Source organism: Emydura macquarii, unplaced genomic scaffold, assembly GCF_026122565.2.
Source record: "Emydura macquarii macquarii isolate MOO-44397 ecotype Brisbane River unplaced genomic scaffold, CSIRO-AGI_Emac_v2 contig_67, whole genome shotgun sequence".
NCBI classification, from domain to species: Eukaryota; Metazoa; Chordata; order Testudines; family Chelidae; genus Emydura; species Emydura macquarii.
Genome location: NW_027130204.1, coordinates 167641 through 191651, shown reverse-complemented (window position 1 = coordinate 191651; position 24011 = coordinate 167641). Strand labels below are relative to the sequence as shown.

The 24011-nt window shown below is 42.3% G+C and overlaps 1 pseudogene; it reads left to right on the top strand.

Moving 5' to 3' along the window:
* Nucleotides 1–11457: 11457 nt before the first annotated feature.
* LOC137143870 (cytochrome P450 2H2-like) lies at nt 11458–23594 on the top strand (annotated as a pseudogene).
* Nucleotides 23595–24011: the final 417 nt, after the last annotated feature.

Sequence of the window (24011 nt, the reverse complement as noted above, 5' to 3'; positions counted from 1 at the left end):
GAGGATTGAGACATCTACCTGAGATGGTTTTTAAATTCCTGGGCGCCTGACCTAAAGCAGCGTAAAAATACTGTAACTAAAACTAAATACAGTCCTACAGGCTTGCCTTTGAAATTACTAGTATGGTCCTCTCTCACTAACATATCCAGGACCCAGTATTTTCTCCTGATCATGATCATCAACCTTATATTCTTGTCCACCTGGCTATTGGGCTGAATGAAGAAAATGTTTGAACTGGAAGAAGCCTCTTAGTCTGTTGCATCCTCCTGCTTGGGGTGGCTCCTACTAAGTATCATAGACAATAGCTGTTTTAATACATCATACTATGAAACGGATGACATGGATAGCCACCAAAGGAGATGGCCTTAAAGGACCATTGGGTTGCCTATGCCCACCCCACCTGATCGAATTGCTCTGTGCAATAAGTGAAGGACACATACCTGTGACTCCAGATAGTCTGATTCACTTTTATTTATTGTTTTGGTTATTCTGCCTGCGTGTAAAGGTGAAAGGGGCACTGTAAGATTGCTAGGTCATTGGACCACATTCAACAGGAAGTCCACAGTGCCAGAGGTGCAGGCACCTGGAAGAGTAGGTGTCAAAACAGAAGCACTCTGCAATGATGTTTAAGGACTAAGGCTATGATTAATAGCAACTGCTATGGTGTCAGCTAGGATAAAAATTTGGAAGGGTATCAACCCGCACCTTCCTTGCACCAGCCGTTTGCTAGCCAGAGTCAGGAAGAAATCCCTCCCCTTCCCCTTCCCAGGATTCCAGACTCATTATTCCGGCCAGTCTACCCATTCCTATGTTCTTATCCCTCCCACTATCTTTGCTTGCTAACCCTGTGGTTACGCAAGATTATTTTACTGCACAGAGAGATTTAATTGCTTCTTTCTAATGTCACCTCTGCCTTTGAGTTCTCTATTTCTCTTTTTGCCTGTGGTGCTCTCCATGGGCTCCCCTTGCTGACTCATCGTTTTGTGTGATTAACTTATCAGAATGTCCAGGCAGTTTTCTTGATTCTGTTGCAACACAAGGTAAGAGAATTCAAGGATTACTCGGCACCTGCCCTGCTGGTGCCCCAGATGATCCGAGGCAGAGAACTTGTAGCACAAAGCACACTCAACTCCACAGAACTCTGGCAATGTGTCAAGTGTGTGGATGCTCTGAATTAGTGGATGGACTCGGAAGCAGGTGGTGAGCTGGCTTCCTGTTTCCACCTGTATTGCTGCGTGACATTGAGCAAGTTACTTAACTTTGCTGTGCCTCTGTTACCATTGCTGCTTTAATTTTGGTGAAAGCACTTTGAGATCTCGGTCTGAAAAATGGAAAAGTAATTATGTACATGGCAGCCACTGGGTAAAGCATCATGCTGTAGATTAGTAAAGCGTGTACTCTGAACGGCATTTTGTTAAGACACACACGTGGGCATTATGAGCTAAAAGATGTGGTATGTTAGCTTTAATGAAGTATTTATAATCGACTGACTAATATGTTTACATAACCAATGTACTGTTAGGCTACAGAGAGACACCCTTTCATTAGGTGTGAACTGTAGTAAGTGCGCCCTGGTGTCAAATGTTGGGCGCAAAAGTGTTCTTGGGGACAGGCTTGTTTTCAAATGTATTCTAAACAAAACGCCACCCCTCCAAAAGTTCTTAAATGGCATACGTGTCCAAGTATTGTGAATGCAGAGGTGAACCAATTGCATGAAAGTATTTTCTTGCTCAAAACAAGAAAAGCAAAGTTATATATATAGATAGATAGATATGCATGTAAAAGACCAATAGAAAGCCTTAGTAAGTGTAGTGTGAATGATATTGTACCATTGATCATAGCTTTCCTACAGGCCATTTGAAACCATATTACTTTAGTGCTTGTTGTTTTAGATCTGCTTTGTTTTTCTTCAAAGTTTATTTGTGGCCTTTTCTTACAGGCTTAAGACAAGGCAGGTGATCTCTCGCTGAGTTATACTGGATCCTGTTTAAAGTGAACTCTGATCTGAGGCTTGACCCTGACACCTCCATTCAAGTAAAAAGCCCATTGATTTCAATGGCAGCTTTGCGTGAATAAGGAGCTCAAGGCCAGGAATAGAATAAAACTGATTCTAGCAATCAAAGTCCTGAATTGCATTGCAGGCTGCAGTTCAGATTATAGCATTTATCTGGGGGGAATAAAATTACCATAGAAGCTTCCTTTGAAATTAAATATTTTCGCTCCACATTTTTGCATCATTTCTGATTTTTCTTGGACATTGGATTGTATATTCTGGTCCATTGCAAAGGGTTGCAATGTGGTTTGACCGATTTGCTACATTTGTTAGCATTCAAATAGTTAGGTGTGTTGTGTTACAGCATTAGCAACTGTTGTATTAGCAACTGTAGCTAACTCTGTGCTTTCACCAACTGTGTGAGCAAAAATTTCTCTTCTTTCTTTCTTGACTGGGTTTACAGTCAATAATTCTAAATGCTTAAAAGGTTCCTTTAAAAAAAAAAAAAGTCAGACTCTTTAAAATGTATACATATTTTGGTCTTTGTGTAGTTTTAAACTTCATGAAATAAAGTTCGTTTTTAAAAAGTCAGAGGGGAAGAATTATCTGAAATGTATTTGTGCTCAGAATGACCTCTAAATTAATTTAAAGAATGTGGATTCAGTTGCACATTGTTTGCATGTGCACACGGGGGTGTGGCACTTTCTGGTCTGGGTAAGTTCTCTAATACAACTATCACTCTGCTGCCGATTATTTCATTTCCAGTGATCACACCTGTTGTGATTTACCTTCTTTGATTTCCGAAACAAAGCTTCATTTGAATTTGAATTTATTTCTTAATTTTTAGAATGCATGAGGGCAGTTGAAAGGCTGGGTAGAAACTAGCCTATTTTCACCTGCGGGACTCAAAAGAGAAGCTAGGCAGTTGATCCAAAACACAGCTGCCCCCTCTCCTAAGCAAATAGATGAGAACACAGCAACTCTGCCTCTTGCACATTCAGTATTGGTTCCATTCAAGATTTTAGTCCATGAGCAGTTTTGAAGAGGTGAGGAAAGAGGTCTGATTACCCAAAGCGTCACCGCCAGAATACAATCATTGATACCAGGTACCCAGAATGGAGATAGCTGAAGCTAAGCTATTCTTGGTGGAGGATGTGTGCCTGCAGAGTTCTGAGACGGGAGAGCAGGATGAAGGCAAGGCAAGCCTGCTTTATTCACACAGCCCTTTCCACTGGGAAAGTGGCAACACAAAGCTAAAACAACCCAGGAATAGTCCTAGGCAAGGCTACCATGAAACTTTACTCTTGCATTTAGTGATCAAGAGATGATCCTTCGCTGATCTAACAGACCACTCTACAAACAGGCAAAACAGGTTCCTCTCCTAGGACAGCACGTGTTCAGTAGTCAGTCAGCACCTATTGCTTACAATCAAAAATAGTTTCCCTCCTGTTTCTGCTAGCCCACTGCCTTCTATCCCACCCCATTTCCTAAGGAACATGCCAGACAAAGCTCATCTTTGTATAGACTCCTAAGCCTCTGCTCATCTACAACCATCAAGGCTGTTAAAATGCTGTGTGTCATGTCCACTCAACACTTCACAGTAACAGCAAGGAAAGAGAGCTGATCCTTCTGCTCCAAAATAGCATTGGAGCTAAAAAGGGATCTCCATTAGATGTTAGCAGTACAGGATCATGACACACAGTCTAGCAGTTCTGATTCCATCCATTAGAGGGCACAGACACACCCTCCAGTTCATTATAGAACTGTATTATTTTAGTTCTGCTATCACATTCTTGCAGCTGGCAGTCTCAGATAAGCCCATAAAAATGATCAGTAGTAACAGCTAATGAGATTATCCCAGAGGCCAAATGGTCATCAATAGCTTTTGGGCCCCACTTCAAGTGCCAGCAGGTGTGACTCCCTCACGCTACTTCTCTTGTTGTTCTGTGCTGGAACAACTTCTGTTGTATCCCGTGCAACTTCCCAAGTTGCATATAGTGTCTTAGAAAATTAAGCCAGTGCTTCCCCCTGCAGAGTCCATCTTATTGGATAGAGGACATGGATGCCTTAACATTTCCTATTTCATGTCCTAAAATATAGCATTTAGGTTGGGTGATTTTTAAATTATTTTTGTGATTCTGTACACTATTTCAACAATATTGCTTAGGACAGTATTATTTTTAAGAGTCTTGATGTACCAAATGCAATACATATCCATTGCAATAACTACATATAAAACTCATGGATTCTTTCCTTGCAATCTGGTTGCTATATCTGATACTAAGCCTGCCATAGTAGCAGCACCATCGTAGCATTATTCATGACAGTCAATTTACACGCAACAATATATCTTTAATTATTGATGTGATTACTTCTGCGAATGTACAGGTTACATTGTGTAAGCCAATGAACTCATGAACAATCCATGTCATCATCCTGATAGTGCAGGCATAAACCCACATACTCTTTGTTGAAGTTTCACTGTTTCATCTACCATTATTAAGGCTAAGATTTAGTCCTAAGTATTTTTAGTAAAAGTCATGGACAGGTCATGGCCAAAAAACAAAAATTCACAGCCCATGACCTGTCCATGGCTTTTACTATAAATACTGCTCTGGGGCGTCCCAGGGGCCGACGGTTAGTCCCTGCTCTCGCGGCAGGAGCTGATTGCTCCCAGCTGCCCTCTGCTCTGTGGCCACCCCATGGCCACTGTTCCGGCTGCCCTTGGGACCACTGCCCCCAGGACCACTGCTTGAGTGGTCCCAGGGCCGATCCACAAAATGGGGTGGTGTGGCTGGCTCCAGGGCCACCCGAGCAGCTGACTCTGAGGTCAGCCGCACCAGCCATGGAGGTCATGGAATCCATGACTCTGACGACTTCCATGACAGATTCATAGCCTGAACCATAACTGGTATGCCACTGCTCAGAAAGATCCCTCATGATTTTAAGAACCATGCTTTCCATTATCTTATGTTGAATAACTGGACTTGGGAATGTACCTTGAGGCTTTTTCAGCTACTTTCAAATATAAGAACATAATAACAGCTATGCTGGGTCGGTATCTAGTCCAGTATCCTGTCTTCCAACAGTGGCCAGTGCCAGATGTTTCAGAGGGAATGAACAGAACATGGCAATTATCAAGTGATCTATCCAGTCCCAGCATCTGGCAAGCAGAGGCTTAGGGACACCCAGAGCATGGGGTTACATCCCTGACCATCTTGGCTAATAGCCATTGACCCTTGGCAAGTTCTAATGGATAATTATCCTCACTGTTAAAAATGTACACCTTATTTCCAGTTTGAATTTAGCTAGCTTCAACTTCCAATCATTGGCTCATGTTATACCTTTCTCTGCTAGATTGAAGAGCAATCAAATATATTTTCAAATATTATCAAATATTTGTTTCCTGTGTAGGTACTTAGAAACTGTGATCAATTCATCCCTTAACCTTCTCTTTGTTAAGCTAAAAATATTCAGTTCCTTCAGTTCATGGGCAGTGGGTCCATAAGGTCAGGGAAGGCTTAGCCTTCCTTGACAGCCAGGTATGGCCCCTGGATAGGGTGGGGCTCCTCTGGCCACCATTGGGGCCTGGGCAGAGTACGGTGGGTGAATGGGCAGGAGCCTCTGGTGTAAGAGGTGGGGCCAGGGGCAGGTTCACAAACTGCCCATGCTTGAATCTATCACTATGTCATGTTTTCTAATCATTTCATCATTCTTATGGCTCTTCTATGAACCCTCTTTAGTTTCATAGAATATTAGAGTTGGAAGGGACCTCAAGAGGTCATCTAGTCCAACCCCTGCTCAAAGCAGGACTAACCTCAGCTAAATAATCCCAGCAAGGGTTTTGTCAAGCCGCAACTTAAAAACCTCTAAAGATGGAGATTCCACCACCTCCTTAGATAACCCATTCCAGTGCTTCACCACCCTCCTAGTGACAAACATTTTCCTAATATCCAACCTAGACCTCCCCAACTGCAACTTGAGACCGTTGCTCCTTGTTCTGTCATCTGCCACCACTGAGAACAGCCTAGCTCCATCCTTCCTGGAACCCCCTTTCAGGTAGTTAAAGGCCGCTATCAAATCCCCCTCATTCTTCTCTTCTGCAGACTAAACAAGCCCAGTTCCCTCAGCCTCTCCTCATAAGTCCTGTGCTCCAGCCCCCTAATCATTTTTGTTGCCCTCCGCTGCACTCTCTCCAACTTGTCCACATCGTTTTTGTAGTGGGGGGCCCAAAACTGGACACAATATTCTAAATGTGGCCTCACCAATGCCGAATAGAGGGGAATAATCACTTCCCACGACCTGATGGCAATGCCCCTCCTAATGTAGCCCAATATGCTATTAGCCTCCTTGACAACATCCTTCTTGAATTGCATACACCAGAACTGGACACAGTGTAACAGAAGCTGTTGCCCCAGTGCCAAATAGAGAGAAAATAATCTCTGCTTCTACTCAAGATTCCCCTGTTTATGCAGCCAAGGACTGCATTAACCCTTTTGGCTATTGGAAGCTAATGTGGAAATGCTTATCCAAATCAACTTCCAAATCTTTTTCAGAGTCACTGCTTCCCATTATAGTCCTCCATCCTATAAATGTGGCCTACATATTTTGTTCCTAGGTGTATACATTCACATTTAGCTGTATTAAAATGTATATTGTTTGCCAAGCAATCCAGGTTGCTCTGTATCAATGACCTGTCCTCGTCTTTATTTACCTCTCCCCCAATTTTTCTGTCATCTGCAAACTTTATCAGTGATGATTTTAAGTTTTCTTCTAGGTCATTGATAAAAATATTAAATAGCATAAGGCCAAGAACTGATACCTGCAGGATCCCCATGAAACACACCCACTTAATGATCATTCCTCATTTACATTTTGAGATCCATCAGTTAGCCAGTTTTTAATCCATTAACATATGACATGTTTGATATATATCAATCTAGTTTTTTTAATCAAAATGTTGTGCAAAAAGTCAAGTGCTTTACAGAAGTCTATGTATATTATGTCAACACTATTACCTTTATCAAACAAACCTGTAATCTCATTAAAATAAAATCAAGTTAGTTTGATAGAATCTATTTTCCATAAACCAATGTTGATTGGGAATAATTACATTACCCATTTTTTTAAAAAAACAATTAATCTAGTCCCAGTATCAGCTGTCTCATTATCTTGCCTGGGATTGATGTCAGATTGACAGATCTGTAATTACTTGGTCATCACATTTACCCTTTTAAAAAATTGAAACAGTGCAGAGAGCTCCTCAGCCAGACCTTTTAAAACTCTTGGATGAGAGTTATCTGGACATGCTGATTTTAAAATGTCTGACTTTATTAGTTGCTGTTTAACATCTTCCCAAGAAACTAGTGGAATGGAAAGAATGTTATCATTATCATATGATATGACTACATCATCATCTGTTTTTTTCCCCCCAAAATAGAAAAATTTATTGAACACTTTTTCCTTTTCTGTATTATCATTACCATTTCCATATTGTAATGGACCAATACTTTTGACAGGATTCTTTATGTTCCTAATATAGTTAAAAACTCCTTCTTATTGTCTCTAACTTATTCCACCCGCTTCACTCCGTTATTATTTGGGTAGCACTTAGAGGCTCCATCTGAGATTGGAACTCCATGTGCTGGATGCTATATAGACACTGAGCGTACAGGCTAAACAGATGATATAGACAAAGGACAGGAGGAAGGGAATAACATCATTGTACTGCTGGAAAACTGAGGCACGGTGCGGTTAAGCGACTTGCCCAAGGAGTCTGAGGCAGAGCTAGGGACTGAATCACATTTCCTGAGTCTCAGCCTAATGCCTTACCCACAAGATCATCTTGCCTTTACCTCATTTGCTCACATGCGTAAGTTAGTCATACACATACGCACACGTGTCACTTGCATGCTCCTTATTCTAATTCTGTACCTAACCTGTGCATCGAGTTCCCGGAAACATTGGCAAAGCCCAAAAAGTGTAGCATGATTCATGGAGAAAGAGGAAGTGAAATAAATTAATTGAGCATCAGGGAAGAGACAGGTACTAAAATCAGGAGCCACACGTACACTGGTCTGCTGGCCAGAGGAGAGCGGATACACATTTCTGACCCTAGTGGGGAAAGATTCAGTGCGTATGTTTCGCCAGCTATTGCTAGCAGCTGCTTGGAGCCAGGAGGGCTCCAGCACCCCCAACATTACTCTCCCTGGCAGAGCTGCACCAGTATCAGCAGGAGAAAAGGCTGTATGTAGAGACAACCAGAGCTCCATGGTGGTGCCTGAGCACTCGGGGACAGGGACTGTCCTGGTGCCTAGACCATTGGGGCCCTGATCCCTGACTAACAACCACAAGCACCATCACAATACTGATGATGATTACAGAAAGCCCTGGGCGAGGGTAAAGGTTTTCAGCTCCTTGGCTGGCTGGCTCATTGCACCCCTGGCTAAGCACAGATGCCTCTTGGCTCATTAGCCAGCAGCTGCACCCAGCATGCCAGGCAGTCAGCAGCTCCTTTGGGTACCTCTCCCTCCAGGTCTGAAAACAATTCAGACATTGAGGGGTTAAGTGTTTTAATTTAGTGTATTGACCGAGAGAAATTGGTCCAGCTGTTAAGGTTGCTAGTTTAGGGCTCAGAAGACCTCAGTTCAATGCCTTGCTCCATCACAAGCTTCCTCAGTGACCTCCGGAAGTCACATCTTCTCTCTCTGCCTCAGTTTTCTCATCTGTGCAGTGGCAATAATCGTCCTGACCCACCTCCCAGGGCGGCTGCTGTAAAGAGAAATGCATTAACGATGAAGTGCTCAGATACTATAGGGATGGCAGCAGGATAAGTAACTTAGCCCTGGTCTACACTACAAAGTCATGTCAGTATCACTGCATCGCTTGGGGTGCTGCCACTCTTATGTGTGAGGTCATGCTATGTGATGGACACCATTTTATTCTAGGAATGCTATTATCATTATTGCTTGAGCCCCAGCACCTCTTTCTTTACAAATTAAGCACTGCGCATTCTTATGTATTTTTCTCTAAATAATTTGAGGGCATATTTTTTGTCATTTTGGCTGCAGCACTATTTGAGAATTATCCATCAGAATCAAATGGGCATTTCCCACACAGTCCGCTTCCTTTGGTTGCAGGGTAGAGAGGGGCCACTGGCTAGGACCATCTGTCTTTCTGCGTGTCCATAATACTGAGCTACTTTGTATTGAATGTTTTTCCTTCCAGAATTCTATGAACTTCACATTGTCCCCTCCCAAGATAACGGTAAGTACGTTGGGTATGGGTGAAATCAAGGTGATCTATTACCTATCAGCTTATTTGAGAAGGTTGAGAATAATGTTTCCTGGAATGATGAAGGCATGGAGGAGTTCTCGAGAGGCTGGCAGAGCTCTGATCTAAATGGCGATTTTATTGCTGCAGAAGTTATTTTGTAATATTAATTACACGTGAGGGTGCACAGAAGCTCTCGTGTGTCTTTTATTACTGAGAGGGAAATAAACAAATCTAGAACAACACAAGTTTGCTAAACCTTCGATCTATTTTAAATCTCCCAGTGCTTCTCCACTCAGAAAAACGGCTCTTAACATGGCATTGCAATTCCATATAAATTCTCTCAGTGAGAAAGAAGGTGAGGAATGAGCTAAGGACTTGATCCATTAGAACAGGCTTCAGCTGCAAGGGGTTAAAAAAACCTCTGGAGTTAAATACACACTCAGATGAACTATAATACAGAAGACATGCATTTCCTCCTCTTGGAATCCAGCTAATTTCAATGGCCTCTCTGTCCCCGTCTTCCTTGCAATTCTCTGGGTTTTTTTTCAAAATCATGCAGAGAGCTGGCTTACCCTTACTTGCCATTATATGAAAGATGGCCTGGCACATGGCCTCTCTTTCGCCTAGGTTTAGAGGCTGCAGTTTTCCCCACCAGGAGGCAGCCACAGTCAGCTGCTGATTACAATCCAGCTTTCAGCCTCAGCTCCCCCAAAATGGAATAGGCAGGTAGGAAAGCTAAGGCAGGAGACGTAGAATTATGAGTCTCTGGGCAAGGAGTCCTTTTACAGGGCCCAGCCATCGGTATTATGATGATAACTGATAGCAGCTGTGATCTGCTATGAGGACACATGTCCTTTGCTGGGTATGCTTACCATCAGGAGTATTGATTGTCCCGTCATGCTAGTTTTCCCTCCATTGGAGCTATGCACACTTAGACACAGTTCCAGGCCCACATTTGGGAACGAGCCAATTTAAGGAATCTACCTCATTTGTGCCTCATTTTAACGAGTACCCAGTTGGATTCTCATTTGTGAAATGCCATTTGGATCTTACGCACTTCCAGCGAAGGGGTCGTGCTGTGTATGTAAGCTTTGAATTTCAAACACTCCTGATCCAATCAGTTAGTGGTATTTTTTGGGTCAGAAACAGCCTCTGTCAGTCTACATGCAGGGCAGTAATTGTCCTACTGGACCGGACCATTGTTTCCTGCCATTCCTTGATGCTTCAGGACAAGATGAACCTCCTCCCATCCCATGCAGCTTGTTGGGGGCTGAGTGAGTGGGAAAGACCTTCCTGTCCGTCCCCCCACCCCATATATTAGTAACCTACTTGCTGTGCACTCTCTGGAGTTCGGTTTGTTCTTTAAGACTCAATTATTTCATTTTCTCTATATTTCAGAAGCCTGTCTTGCTCTCCACTGCTGCCACCATTACAGTAAGTATCACAGGTCCATGGAGGTGAAGGCCAGAAGGAACTGGTACTATCATCTAATCTGACCTCCTGCATAACACAGGCCCAGTGGTTGCTGCATCCAGCCCCTGCCTTGGATCTGGCTGCCTACTTGCCATTTCAGTCTGAAAAATCAGGGTTCAAAGAAAGAACTAGATATGTTCATGGAGGATAGGTTATGGCTATTAGCCAGGATGGGCAGGGATGCAAAGCCATGTTCTGAAGTGTCCCTCACCTCTTTTTGCCAGAAGTTGGGAATGGGTGATGATTATCTGTTACGTGCATTCCCTCTGAAGCACCTGGCATTGGCCACTGTTGGAAGACTGACCACTGGGCTAGATGGGCCATTGGTCTGACCCAGCATGGTGGTTCTTATGACAGCTATACAGAGAGGATATAAAATTACCCACTAGTAGCATTTTAGATCCACCTTGTACAGATGCAGAAGACTATACAAGGTGCAGGGCAATGCAAAATCAAACCCTTTGTGTCAGAACTGACATTCTTTCACTGGGTTGCTGTGTGGCCACAAAGATTCCTGTAGTGACCAATATCTGCACCCTATATCCAAGCCAACTTAAGAACAGAGCAGACAATATTGGCAGTGGCATTTATTGTATTTGAGCTTGTGCAACCTCTGTCCTTGTTTGATTTTCACCAAAGAGTGTAACTGTTCTGAACTCACTCTTTCTTGCTTTCTTTTTTTAGTCTTCTACAAGTAATAGCACAAATGTTCAACCATGTCCTTCTGGTACGGTAAATGGTTCACTGTTGAACTTGCTTCATTACAGTCTCCCATTTCCCCAACAGTAAATTCCCCCTGTAGAATCTGTCCTCCCTTTCCCCTGTAAATACTGTTTAATTCTGATGTGAGCTGTTAAGCATTTGCAATGTTTCACCTCAGAAGTGGCTGTATTTCTATCCCTGGTGAAGTGCATATACAATTGGGGTTTTTTTTTAAAGCCTTTGGGATCCCTCAGGATGAATGGTAACATTTTAATATTCATGTAGACTCATAGACTTTAAGATCCAAAGGGACCCATATGGTCATTTAGTCTGACTTTCTGCACAACGCAGGGCACAGAACCTCACCCACTCACTCCTGTAATAGGCCCCTAACCTATGACTGAATTATTGAAGTCCTCAAATCATGGTTTAAAGATTTCAAGGTACAGAGAATCCACCAGCAAGTGACCTGTGCCCCATGTTACAGAGGAAGGCGAAAAACCACCGGGGCCTCTGCCAATCTGCCCTGGGGAAAAATTCCTTCCCAACCCCAAATATGGTGATCAGCTAAACCCTGAGCATGTGGGCAAGGCTCACCAGCCAGACACCAGGAAAGAATTCTCTGCAGTAACTCAGAGCCTGGCCCATTACAGTCTATTAGGCATATTTACTACTAGTAGTCAAAGATCAGTTAACTGCCAAACTAAGCTGTCCCAGGCCTGGTCTACACTGGTGACTTAATTCGAATGAATTACTCCTGCGTCTACACTTGCACATTGTTAATTCGAATTAAGGAGCCTTTAAAATCAAATTAATAAAACCACCTCTGCAAGTGGATTAGTGCCTGAAGCGCATCAGTTAATTTGCATTAGTGTGAGTGTGGACGCAATGGGACTTAATTCAAATTGATTGGCCTCCAGACTGTATCCCATGATGCCCCATTTCAGTACCCTCCCCCAAAGCAGCCCCGGGAAGATTTAAATCTTCATTTCCTGCGGTGAATGGGTTTAAAATCCAAGCTGCGATCACCCCTCCCCCCCCACACACACAACAAGCCCTTTGCACTTTGTCTCTTTAAGGGTTTGAAAGATTTCACCACCCACCCCCTCCCCGCATGGTGAATGCGTTTTAACTGCCAGCAGTGAGAGGAAATTCTTTCCTACATTGTTTCAGTGGCCAATCATGGAAATTGATACTTTCTTAAGAGTTTATTCACAGTGCTACATGTGGATACATTATATCATGCTTTCCATCACTGAAATGGAAACATTTGTATCAATGTATTAATATACTAACTGACTCCGTTGTTATTTATCTTACATTCTACAGACATCTGTAGAATCAAAATCAAAGGCAAGCAATATACAGGGAGCATACAGTATCCCTGTATATTTAGCTAAAGGGATACATATGGATCTGAAGACATCGAGACATGGAGAATCCACCACTTACCTGCTGAAAGAAGAGGATGCCACTCTGTGTTTAACTTTACACTCTTTCTTCATGAGCTAGGTCGATCCCTTGGTGCTTGGACTAGCAGCAGGGATACCGAGAGTTGTGGCCCTGGTCCTGGGAATCATACTGGCAGTGATCTGCATTCGGCAAAGGACAAGCTGCCACTGTAATGAGGTGACTGTATTACATTTCTATTGGCTTTGTAACATTTCCAGTAATGATGGGCTCAAGTTGGAATCCTGGTTCAAAAGTCCATTGAGTTTTGGGGAAATTCAGATTCAGCTCCAGATCCCAGTGTCGCTGCTGGCCATGTGCTCTGTTTGGCTCCTGTGCTAGAAGATCTAAACACTCCATAACTCCTGGAAAAGTTGGAGCACAGATTCATGGCTTGGGGCCACCTCAAATTTAAGGGATGTGTAGTTGCTGATGTGGAAAATCCAGGAAGGATTGGCTTGAGGTGAGAGAGAGGATGAGATATTAACTAGGACTGGTCAAAATTTTTCCATTGAAACAGGTTTTCAATTAAATGTTTTTTTGTTTGTTTGTTTTTTTTGCAAAAAATACATCTGCTTTGAAAAAAAATATGCCTCACACTTGAAATATTTTGATTTATGAATGCTTCTGTGGTGCCTCATGGGAATTTTGGTTGGTTTACCTTATTTTTCATTCTCCCCTATGGACCAGGCTCCCCAGCTGGACTACATCTCCCATGATGCACCATAGACAGGGACTGCCATGATGCATCATTTCCTTTTTCCCAGAGGGGAGTCTCTGGTTCTTCATGGGAGATGTAGTCCAGCTAGGGAGTCCAGCCCATAGATTTGAATGTGGTCATAAGGCATCCAAACTACAACTCCTATGAGGTACCACGGCAGCTCTTCAGAATTAAAATATTTTGAGGTTTGAATTTTGGCTGCAAAATTGAAATATTCCACAAGAAACCCCCCACCACTCCATTTCCCAGTCACATCTAATATTAACCCAAACCCGGATTTCCTGCTGCCTGAGAGAGGGCACCTGCATGGCTGTTGCTAGTTTAGATTTTAACATGACATTTAACGATCAATGTAAATGTGCAAATCTGGGGATTCCTTTATTCATACAGACAAATGAATTTGTGTCACACCAAGGAAGGTAGAGACAGGCCTTCCATTCAGATCTCCTACTGTCAGGCTTCGTGGTCTTGGTGGACCTCTGGGGTGGACACCTGCACTGAGGAGCTTGCAGGATCATGACGTCAGTTCTTGAATTAGTCAGGCCTGTGTCTCCACTGTGTTGACACCTGGTAGCAGAATCAGACCCATGGTATATGTAGGAAACATAAAGCACCCACTTGCATTTCCTTAATTGTCTGCTGTAAGTGCAGGTCTGATCCAAAAAGGGCCTCTCTAAAAAGTCATTGTGAGGCTCATGAAAGCCTTCAGAATTGAAGTTTGTCTCAGTGCCTTCAAATCACACATACTCAGCTTACAAGTAAAAAATGGGACTTGTAACTAGTCAGCTCTGAAAACTCAACTGGCATTCTAAATATCAAGCCAGGGTGAATTTGGTTTACATCACCAAGTTGAAAGCCTTGATTTCAATCATCGATTTTAATCAACTTTCCCATTTGTGCTTCAGTTATTTTCTAAAGAAAGGTGCATTCTCGTTGGTTGATATAACCATTAAAGCATGTTGATTTACAATTAAATAATCTTTACCCTAGATTTGGTACATCTTTTTGCTACCCGGGAGGGTACACTATAACTAGATACATTAATTTAAGCAATTATATAGCTTAATATTTTCAGATTGTTACTAATTGTACATTTTTAGTATGTTAGACAATGGTGAATTATTTATTGCTTATTTATTCAATCATTAACTTTTTGCTCAGGATTTGTGCCAAGCTGAATTAGGATGGTGACTGGAATTTAATTAAACACACAAAACAGCATATCAAATTTATTTTGTGAAACAAAACAAGCCCTTAAAACAGGGCATGACCTATTGTGCCATATTTATAAAGCTTGACTTCAAAAGTTAGATGTTTTTCCCTGATTTATATAGAAAAGCAGCCTTTACCTCAAAGTTTATGACAAAAGCTCACAGATTCAGCATTTTTGCTTTTTATTTAAATGTTTTAAGAGTATCAGAAATTTAGGGCTTAAAGTATTTTGTGTTAAATTCAGATTTCATTTTCAACAGGTTTATTTTAAAAAGAAAAACTTATAATTTGAACAACAAAATAAAGAAAAATATGATTATTTTGATTTTTAAAAAAGCAACTTTTATCCACCTTGTTTCTGCTTACAGATCACAACTAATAGAAAGTTCTGTAAACCGCAGCCTGCCCTGGGATTCATTTGTGCAAGCATGAAGGATTATTGTCTGATTTCAAGAGCAGGGGCCTGGGAACCAGGACTCTTGGGTTCTAATCCGATCTTTCACTAACTCTCCATGTGATCTTGGACACCTTCTTGTGCCTCTTGTTTGTAATCCTTGAATGAAAGATGCTAGAGAAGTGCAGAGTATCATTATTTATTTTAATGACATAGCCCAGGTGTGTCAAGTTCTGAAGTTTTTTCCACAACAAACCATATTAAAATTCTCCATTGCTTCTTATGCAGATGTAGGTAAATTGTTATGGGTGTTGTCTGTCTATTCTGTCTTTTGTCTATTCATTCAGGCAAACCAGAGTCAAGAGAGGCCTGAAGAATGCAAATATGAATAGACTCTTCCAAAGCCTGCGGAAGTAAGAATTCTTATTAGCACTTTCTAATATTGCTGCAAATGGGCCAGTCCTTAACATAGCATACACACCCTGAGTTACTGACTAAGCACCTACTTCCTAGGTGGTTGGCTTAAGGGTAACTCAAAGTCATTAACATACAGCTTATTCTAAGCTCTCTCCCTAAGCTTGCCTGTTGTTCCAAAGCTTCCCTCTACACCCTCCCATATTACTATTTATATCCAGCTATTGCTAGGGCCTTTCCAAATACAGGGCGCCCATGCAGCCCACCTGCCATTGGGTGCACCGACTCCTCTGGCATTTCCCTGAACTGTCAGATGGCCAGTCCACCCTTGCACAGTTGTAAAAATTGGATAACCATTTCCAGGAAAGAGCTCATTCTCTATTGCAGAACTGGTTCACTGACAGGTTATGGAATTGGCTAGGCCAATCTATTTTGCAATGCCCAGAATACAGCCAGGAAAGCACGGTTGGAGGGACAAAGAGGGTCAGAAAAATCCATGAATTCCTGTTCTTTTCCTCCCCTGTCCTCACTAACTAGGTATATCCATGAGCGGTGAAGGATTATTTTTAGTATTGTTTTACTTGGGTCCCTCACTTTTTAGGTTCTTTAGTAGTAAGGAAACACCAAGACATCCTATTCAGGATGTCTTTTATCTTTTTTATGCATTAGGTGATGTATAAGTAACTTTACAATCACAGTGTCTGTGAAAACAACCTTCAGCAGAATTACTTGATTACACAGAAAATCAAGCTTCTTGAAAGGAACATTATTAAGGTTGCAAAGTCAAGCACTCAGAAGTTAGGAAAAGTAAGGATTAAGATTGCCTGTGCAACTGCACAGATATCTGAGTTAGTGGCGTAACTGGTAGCTGCAGTAGTAGGTTTTCATCTTAAATGTTAAGACCGCCACCAGGAGCTGTGAGGAGGCACTGATGGCCAATGAAGACAGAATCTTTGGAAATTATAACTGCTAGACTCTAAGCAGTCTCTATTGCACATGTGTAATGTGATTTTAAGTTGGTGACATTGTGGAAAACCACTGAAAATGAAGTGGGCTATAAACATGAAATAGTCAGTTAAGACATTCGCAGTAGTAGGACAATGGAGGATTGGTAGACGGCCAGGTGTGTTAATAATACTTGTAATGGCCATAAAAAAAGTGTCTCTGTTAAGTGTGAACCTCTTCTGCAATCTGTCCCACTTTGTTATTACTTCGGACATTCTGATTACCTTCTTCGTGCTTGAAGCTTGTCCCTTCGACCAGCATAAGTGGGTCCAGTAAAAGGGACAACTTCACCCACCTTGTCTCTTTCATATCCAGGGTTCAGCACAACTACAGCAGTACTGCAAACAATAACTGCAATGTAATTGTAATGTTGTCTCCTACTAGAACAAAGACACAATGTCAGTTAAGTTGAAGTTGAACCTTTGACTCACCAATGTTTGGGTAGGTTTCAAATAGGCCCTCCCTCCTTTCATTCCTGTTCTCTTCCCGTTTCCAGGTATTGATTTCAGCAATGGGGAGCGGTGGAAGCAGCTCCGCCGATTTGCCCTCACTAATCTGAGAAATTTTGGGATGGGGAAGAAGAGCATTGAGGAGCGGATCCAGGAGGAAACCCGTTTTCTGATGGAAAGGCTCAGAAACACACATGGTGGGGATTGTTTCACATCCATTGGAAACTAAGGAGTCAGTTAAAGACTTTTCTCTTTCTATTTGTCATGATATTAACTGTTTGGTTCATACGTCTTCTAACTAAAGCCATTAGCTGCACAGATAGCAAACTATGCTATGTAATGGGAAAGTATGTGTGAAAAGTTCCAGAGATGACTAGGTCTGGCTGTTTCTTTCTCACAATTTCTCGCCTCTGATCTGTGACTAATGAGCAAATGGAAAATGTTTATCTTGAGTAGGTAGACACTAATGCAGTGAGCCATATTAGAGCGGGTTAGTTCCAGCGAGTTGGGTTAACAAGACAGCTATGCCTACAGTTTGCTTAGTCTCATTTTTTTCTCTGCTAGTTGTCTGATACATGTTTGGCAGCTACATTCTAGGGTGCTGGGCTCCACGGGAACGTTTGAAATCACTGTGTAAATTTACAGTGCTTTATAAGTGACACTCATTCTCTCCAGTCTTCATGTCTCAATGTGGAATTGGGATAGTCCTAACTCACCCTCACCAGGGACTGTCACAGACAGCCCCTCCCTGAGTCATTGGTGGGAGAGCCACAACTTCCCAGTGACTCTGATGCTGAGGTTGAAGGCACTGAATTAAAACTGACTCTTTTTGGTCCAGAGCAGCTCTTTGACCCCCATCTTCTCCTCACCCATGCCGTCTCCAACACCATCTGCTCCATCGTCTTTGGGGACCGGTTTGACTATGAAGATAAGAAATTAGTTACTCATAGAGGAAAATGACAGGCGCCAGCACTCTCACTGGACCGAGATATGTTCCAGGGCTTATTGGAGATTTCTTTTCTTTAACTATTAATTTTCCTTAAACAAGGGTTATTTCAGATTTCTATAATGGTCTCCTTCTCCTCGTTAGGCTGCTTCCTGTCGCTACCTGTCAGTCTCAGATGGAGGCCATGCCCCCTCGCTACTACCTAGCTATAAATGCAAGGCTCAATGGGGAATTAGCAGTCTCCGACTTCTGATTCCCTGTGAAGGGCAGTGCCATAAGCTGTCTGAGGGACGGGGACCATCTGGCAAGGCAGAGCCATAACCAGTCTTCCCCCTAGCCTCCTGGCTCAGGTAGACAGTGGACACATACAGGCCTAAAGACGGAGTAAATAACATTTCCTTATTTCTCCACACCAGTCCTGTCTTCATAGATCTCCATCATATCCCCCTTAGTCATCACTTTCCAAACTAAGACATCCCAGTTTTATTAATCTCTCTTCATATAGACGCTGTTCTATACCCCTAATCATTCTTGTTACCCTTTTCTGTACCTTTTCCAATTCCAATATATCTTTTTTGAGATGGAGCTACCAGATCTGCCTGCAGTATTCAAGATGTACCATGTACCATGGATTTATAAAGAGGCAATATATTATTTTCTTTATCTATCTCTTTCATAAAGATTCCATGAATTCTATCGCTTTTTTTACTTCACCAGTATGTTGAGTAGATGTTTTCAGGGAACTATCCACAAAGACTTCAAGATCTTTCTTCAGTGCTAACAGCTAATTTAGACACCATCATTTTATATGTATAGTTGGGATTTATTTTCCAACGTGCATTACTTTGCATTTATCAATATTAAATTTCATCTGCCATTTTGTTGCCTAGTCTCCCAGTTTAGTGAAGATCCTTTGTAACTTTTTGTGGTCTGCTTTCGATTTTACTATCTTGAGTAATTTTGTATCATCTGCAAATTTTGCCACCTTACTGTTTACCCTTTTTCCAGATAATTTATTAATATATTGAACAGTATTGGCAGCCATCACTATTTACCTTTCTCCATTCTCAGAACTGGCCATTTATTCCTACCCCCTTTTTCCTATCTTTTAAGCAATCGCTGATTCAGAAGAGGACCTTCCTTTTTATCCCATGGCTGCTTATTTTGCTTAAGAGCCTTTAGAGAGGGACTTTGTCAAAGACTTTCTGAAAATCTAAGTACCCTATAGTCACTGGATCATGCTCATTGACTTCTTCAAAGAATTCTAGTACATTGGTGAGGCATGATTTCCCATTACAAAAACCATGTTGACTCCTCCCCAACAAACCATGTTAATCCATGTATTTTATAATTCGGTTTTTTGATATAGTTTTAACCAATTTGCATGACATTGAGGTTAGGCTTACTGGCCTGTAATTTCTGGGATCACCTCTGGAGCCTTTTTAAAAATTGGCATCACATTAGCTATCCTCCAGGCATCTGGTACAGAAGCTGATTTAAATGATAGGTTGCATAGTACATTTACTAGTTATACAATTTCACATTTGAGTTCTTTCAGTTTCACATTTGACCCTTTAACAGCCACCTCAGGAAGTCTAAGGTATATTTTTATTTTAAAGTCTATAATGGTTTATTACTGCCTAAGAAAATCTGTTGTCAAAGCTAAGGTGGGGCATTTGAGTGGTCTTAGGTTGGAAAAAATGGAGTGTATTTTAGCTGATATAACTGAATGTCACTAGCTTTTGTGAGTGTTTTTTGTATGTTGTGTAGACTGAATGAGTAGCGTTTGCAACGTTCTGTTGAATCCATTTCAATAGGAAGGTGCCACAGAGGTATTGTATTGCACTGGTGTAATGAGTCATTTGAGTGAACACTATGATAATCTGTTGTGTCCAGCTAAATCAAGCTGTTCTTTCTTTCAATCTTTATAGCTGTATAATTTTTTCCCAACTCTCATGGATTTCCTATCTGGGCTTCACCAGGGGATATTTAAAAATGATGAGAAGTTCAGAAGATTTGTAATGGAGAGAGTGAAGATGCACAAAGAGTCTCTGGATCCCAACTGGCCTCGTGACTTCATTGATGCTTTTTCTTCATCAAAATGGAAGAGGTAAGTGAGGGCAGCAGCCCTTTCTGTTTACTATGGAACATCAGGTTAGACATATCACGGGGATTAATTTGTTACCTATTAACAGAGTACATGGATTTGGAGAAGACCCGAAAGGGAGACATGATCTGTACTCAAAGAATGTACATTATAATAGTCAAGCTCTGCTCTCCTTCACGTAAACTAAAAATCACCTTCTTGCATGGAAACAGCCCAAAGCACTGCAGTAATGCTGCTGTAATCTCATGTGCTCTGGCCCATTTGCGTAGGAGTTTTATAATGATGGCAGATGGCTCTCCTATTGGGTACACTTTGTTGGCCTATATGAATATATCCTACAGCTTATCAAAGATGTTCACGATCTTTGGGGGGAAACCTGTACAATCGATCTCTTAGTGAGCAGTTAGTTATAGGTGCTGCTGGTAACATCCCATTCTATTTAGTCTGTATCGTAACCGGGCACGTGTAAAACCATTGCCCTGTAATTACATTATTGGCACATTGTCACAGCTGCCATGGACAGTAGCTTCTGTAGCACAGAAATGATCAGTTTTGTTAGAATCTCAGTTTGTATGCAGACCGTGGGACAGAATGGTGGGCAAATCTATGGGAGTCCTGTTCTTTCCCATTATTGTTAAGCTGCATTAATCTGGTGATAGAGAAAGTTCATGAAGAGATTGACCGTGTGATTGGCCAAAGCCGAAGCCCCTGCATGGCAAATTGAAGCCAGATGCCCTATACAGATGCTGTGATGCATGAGTTCCAGAGATACTTTGCCCTTGTCCCACTTGGTGTCCCACATGCTGTGACTAAAGATGTTCATCTCAAACAATTCATTATTCCCAAAGTCAGTTCTCAGTGTGTCTGGGAAAGGTTGAGTGCTTCTCCCTTTGTCTCTTTTTAATTTTGAATAGAAATGTTTCAACTAGATTGTGTGTGTGGGAGTTTTTGCTGATTTATCAATTATGTACCAATTATTATTGACTCCCTCCAAGCTTCTGCATGAAGCAGAACAGCAGTTTGCAGTCTGCAGGCTGGGCTTTCCTTCCAGGAGAGTTTCAGATCCTAGCTGTGGCATTTAGCTACGGAATAAAGAGTAATTCATAGAATCATAGAATATTAGAGTTGGAAGGGACCTCAGGAGATCTAGTCCAACCCCCTGCTCAAAGCAGGACTAACCTCAGCTAAATCATCCCAGCCATGGCTTTGTCAAGCTGCAACTTAAAAACCTCTACAGATGGAGATTCCACCACCTCCCTAGGTAACCCATTCCAGTGCATCACCACCCTTCCTCAATATCCAACCTAGACCTCCCCCACTTCTACTAGAGACCATTGCTCCTTGTTCTTTCATATACTACCATTGAGAACAGCCTAGCTCCATCCTCCCTGGAACCCCCTTTCAGGTACTTAAAGGCTGCTATCAAACTATCCCTCACTCTTTTCTTTTGCAGACTAAACAAGCTTAGTTCCCTCAGCTTCTCCTCATAAGTCTCTAATAATTTTTGTTGTCCTTTGCTGGCCTCTCTCCAACTTGGCCACATCTTTTTTGTAGTGGGTGGCCCAAAACTGGATACAATACTCCACATGCTGCCTCACCAGTGCCAAATAGAGGTGAATAATCACTTCCCTCCATCTGCTGATAATGCTCCTACTAATGCAGCCCAATATGTCGTTGGCTTTACTGGCAACCAGGGAACACTGCTGACTCATATCCAGCTTCTTATCCACTGTAACCCCGAGGTCCATTTCTGCAGAACTGCTGTCTAGCCCGTCGGTCCTCAGTCTGTAGCTATGCATGGGATTCTTCTATCCTAAGTGCAGGACTCTGCACTTGCCCTGTTGAACTTCATCAGATTTCTTTTGGCCCAATCCTCCAATTTGTCTGGGTCATTCTGTAGCCTATCCCTACCTTCCAGGGTATCTACCACTGCCCCTAGTTTAGTGTTATCTGCAAACATGTGGAGTGTGAAATCTACCCCATACTCCAGATCATTAATGAAGATGTTGAACAAAACTGGCCCAGGACCGACCCCTAGGGAACTCCGCTTGTGACTGGCTGCCACCTAGACATGGAGCCATTGATCACTATCTGTTGAGCCCGAAGATCTAGCCAGCTCTCCATCCATTTTATTGTCCATTCATCAACCCACTTCTTTAACTTTCGGATAAGAATACTGTGGGAGACTGTATTGAAAGTTTTGCTAAAGTCAAGGTATATAACGTCCACTGCTTTCCCCACATCCACAGAGCCAGCCTCCTCTTCATAGAAGGCAATCAGGTTGGTCAGGCATGACTTGCTCTTGGTGAATCAGTGTTGACTATTCCTGATCACCTTCCTCTTTTCCAAGTGTCTTACAATGGATTCCTTGAGGACCTGCTCCATGATTCTTCCAGGGATTGAGGTGAGGCTGACCAATCTGTAGTTCCCTGGATCCTCTTTCCTCCCTTTCTTGAAGATGGGCACTATATTTGCCTTTTTCCAATCATCAGGGACCTCCCCCAATTGCCACGAGCTTTCAAAGATAATAGCCAATGGCTCTGAAATCACATCAGCCAGCTCCCTCAGCACCCTCAGGTGCACTGCATCTGGCCCCATGTATTTGTGTATGTCCAGTCTTTCTAAATCTTTCTCAGAAAATAATTGTTTGCTTGACCACAGTTACTGCATTTTGTTGTTTTTAGTGTTCTGCTTTCTGTTGAAATTACCCTCCCGCTCCTCTTTAATATGTTTATGGTGCTTCTCCCTGCCAAGGTCAGAGAGAAAGATTAACAGAAGAAATGAGGAGCCAGTGATAAGTATTTTTTGTTTTCTCTTCAATTTAGAGAAATTGTCTAGACACTGTTCATAGATAAGTTAAAACCTTTTGCCCTTATTTTTTATGTTATGCATATGTTTATAGTTAGAAGAAGTAGAAAGTGTAACGTTAATAGTAATAACAATAATAATCTGAGTGTACCAATAAGCATTAAGAATTTATGCATATGTAATTTCTTTGTTTGTGTTTGTATAAATATGCAAGAGAGCATGCCTTCGGGGTCTCACACTGACCACTTGTTGGGAAGTGTCCGACCTCTGCAGAAATAAAACTTGGAGACTGCCCAAATACCTGCTTAGATCTCTTTTTTATCTGGTGCAGGGTAAACGAACCTCATTTGGAATATTTTTCCAACAATTCTGGCGACCGCAGCAGGACGGCCTTGCAAACCAACCCTGAGGTCCAGTGCCAGCCAACGCCTCAGCCAGCAATAGGGTGAGTTCACCCAGAGGGCTTTTGGACTGGGGTTAGAACTCGAGGGAAGGCTGTAAAGCAGTTGAGACCCTTTGCAGTCTCACAGTCTCCAAGGGATTCAGGTACCTGTACGTTTTGTGTTGTGTCTGTCAGGTTTTCTTAGGAAATTCCGAAACGGGCACCCTAGCACTGTCCTTGACAGTGGCCACGCGCTGGGCCTAAGGGCTATTAAGCACGGAAGTTTTTTTAAAGAGATAAGCGCATCCCCAATTGTTCTGTGCACAGGTCGTCCACGAGGTATGAACGGGAGAAATAAGTGCTAGTTTAAGTACTAGGATAAGGGCCTCGGATCAGGTTCACTGACCTGTCCTTAAGAGGACAAAAGCCGAGGCTGTGTTGACACAGAGAGTGTGTGTGTGTGTGGAGTGATAGTGTTGTGGACGGGAAATGGGGCTCGGAGGAAGTAAAAAAATCCCCGAGGACAGTCCCTTAGGGACGGTGTTAGCAGCATGGGCTGAGGGTAATTTACCGGTACTAAAAGGAATGAAGAAAACTCGAGTCCTGAAACTAAATATAGAATGGCAGAAATATTACTACAAGGATGCCCAAATTTGGCCCACCTATGGTACCTTTGATTAT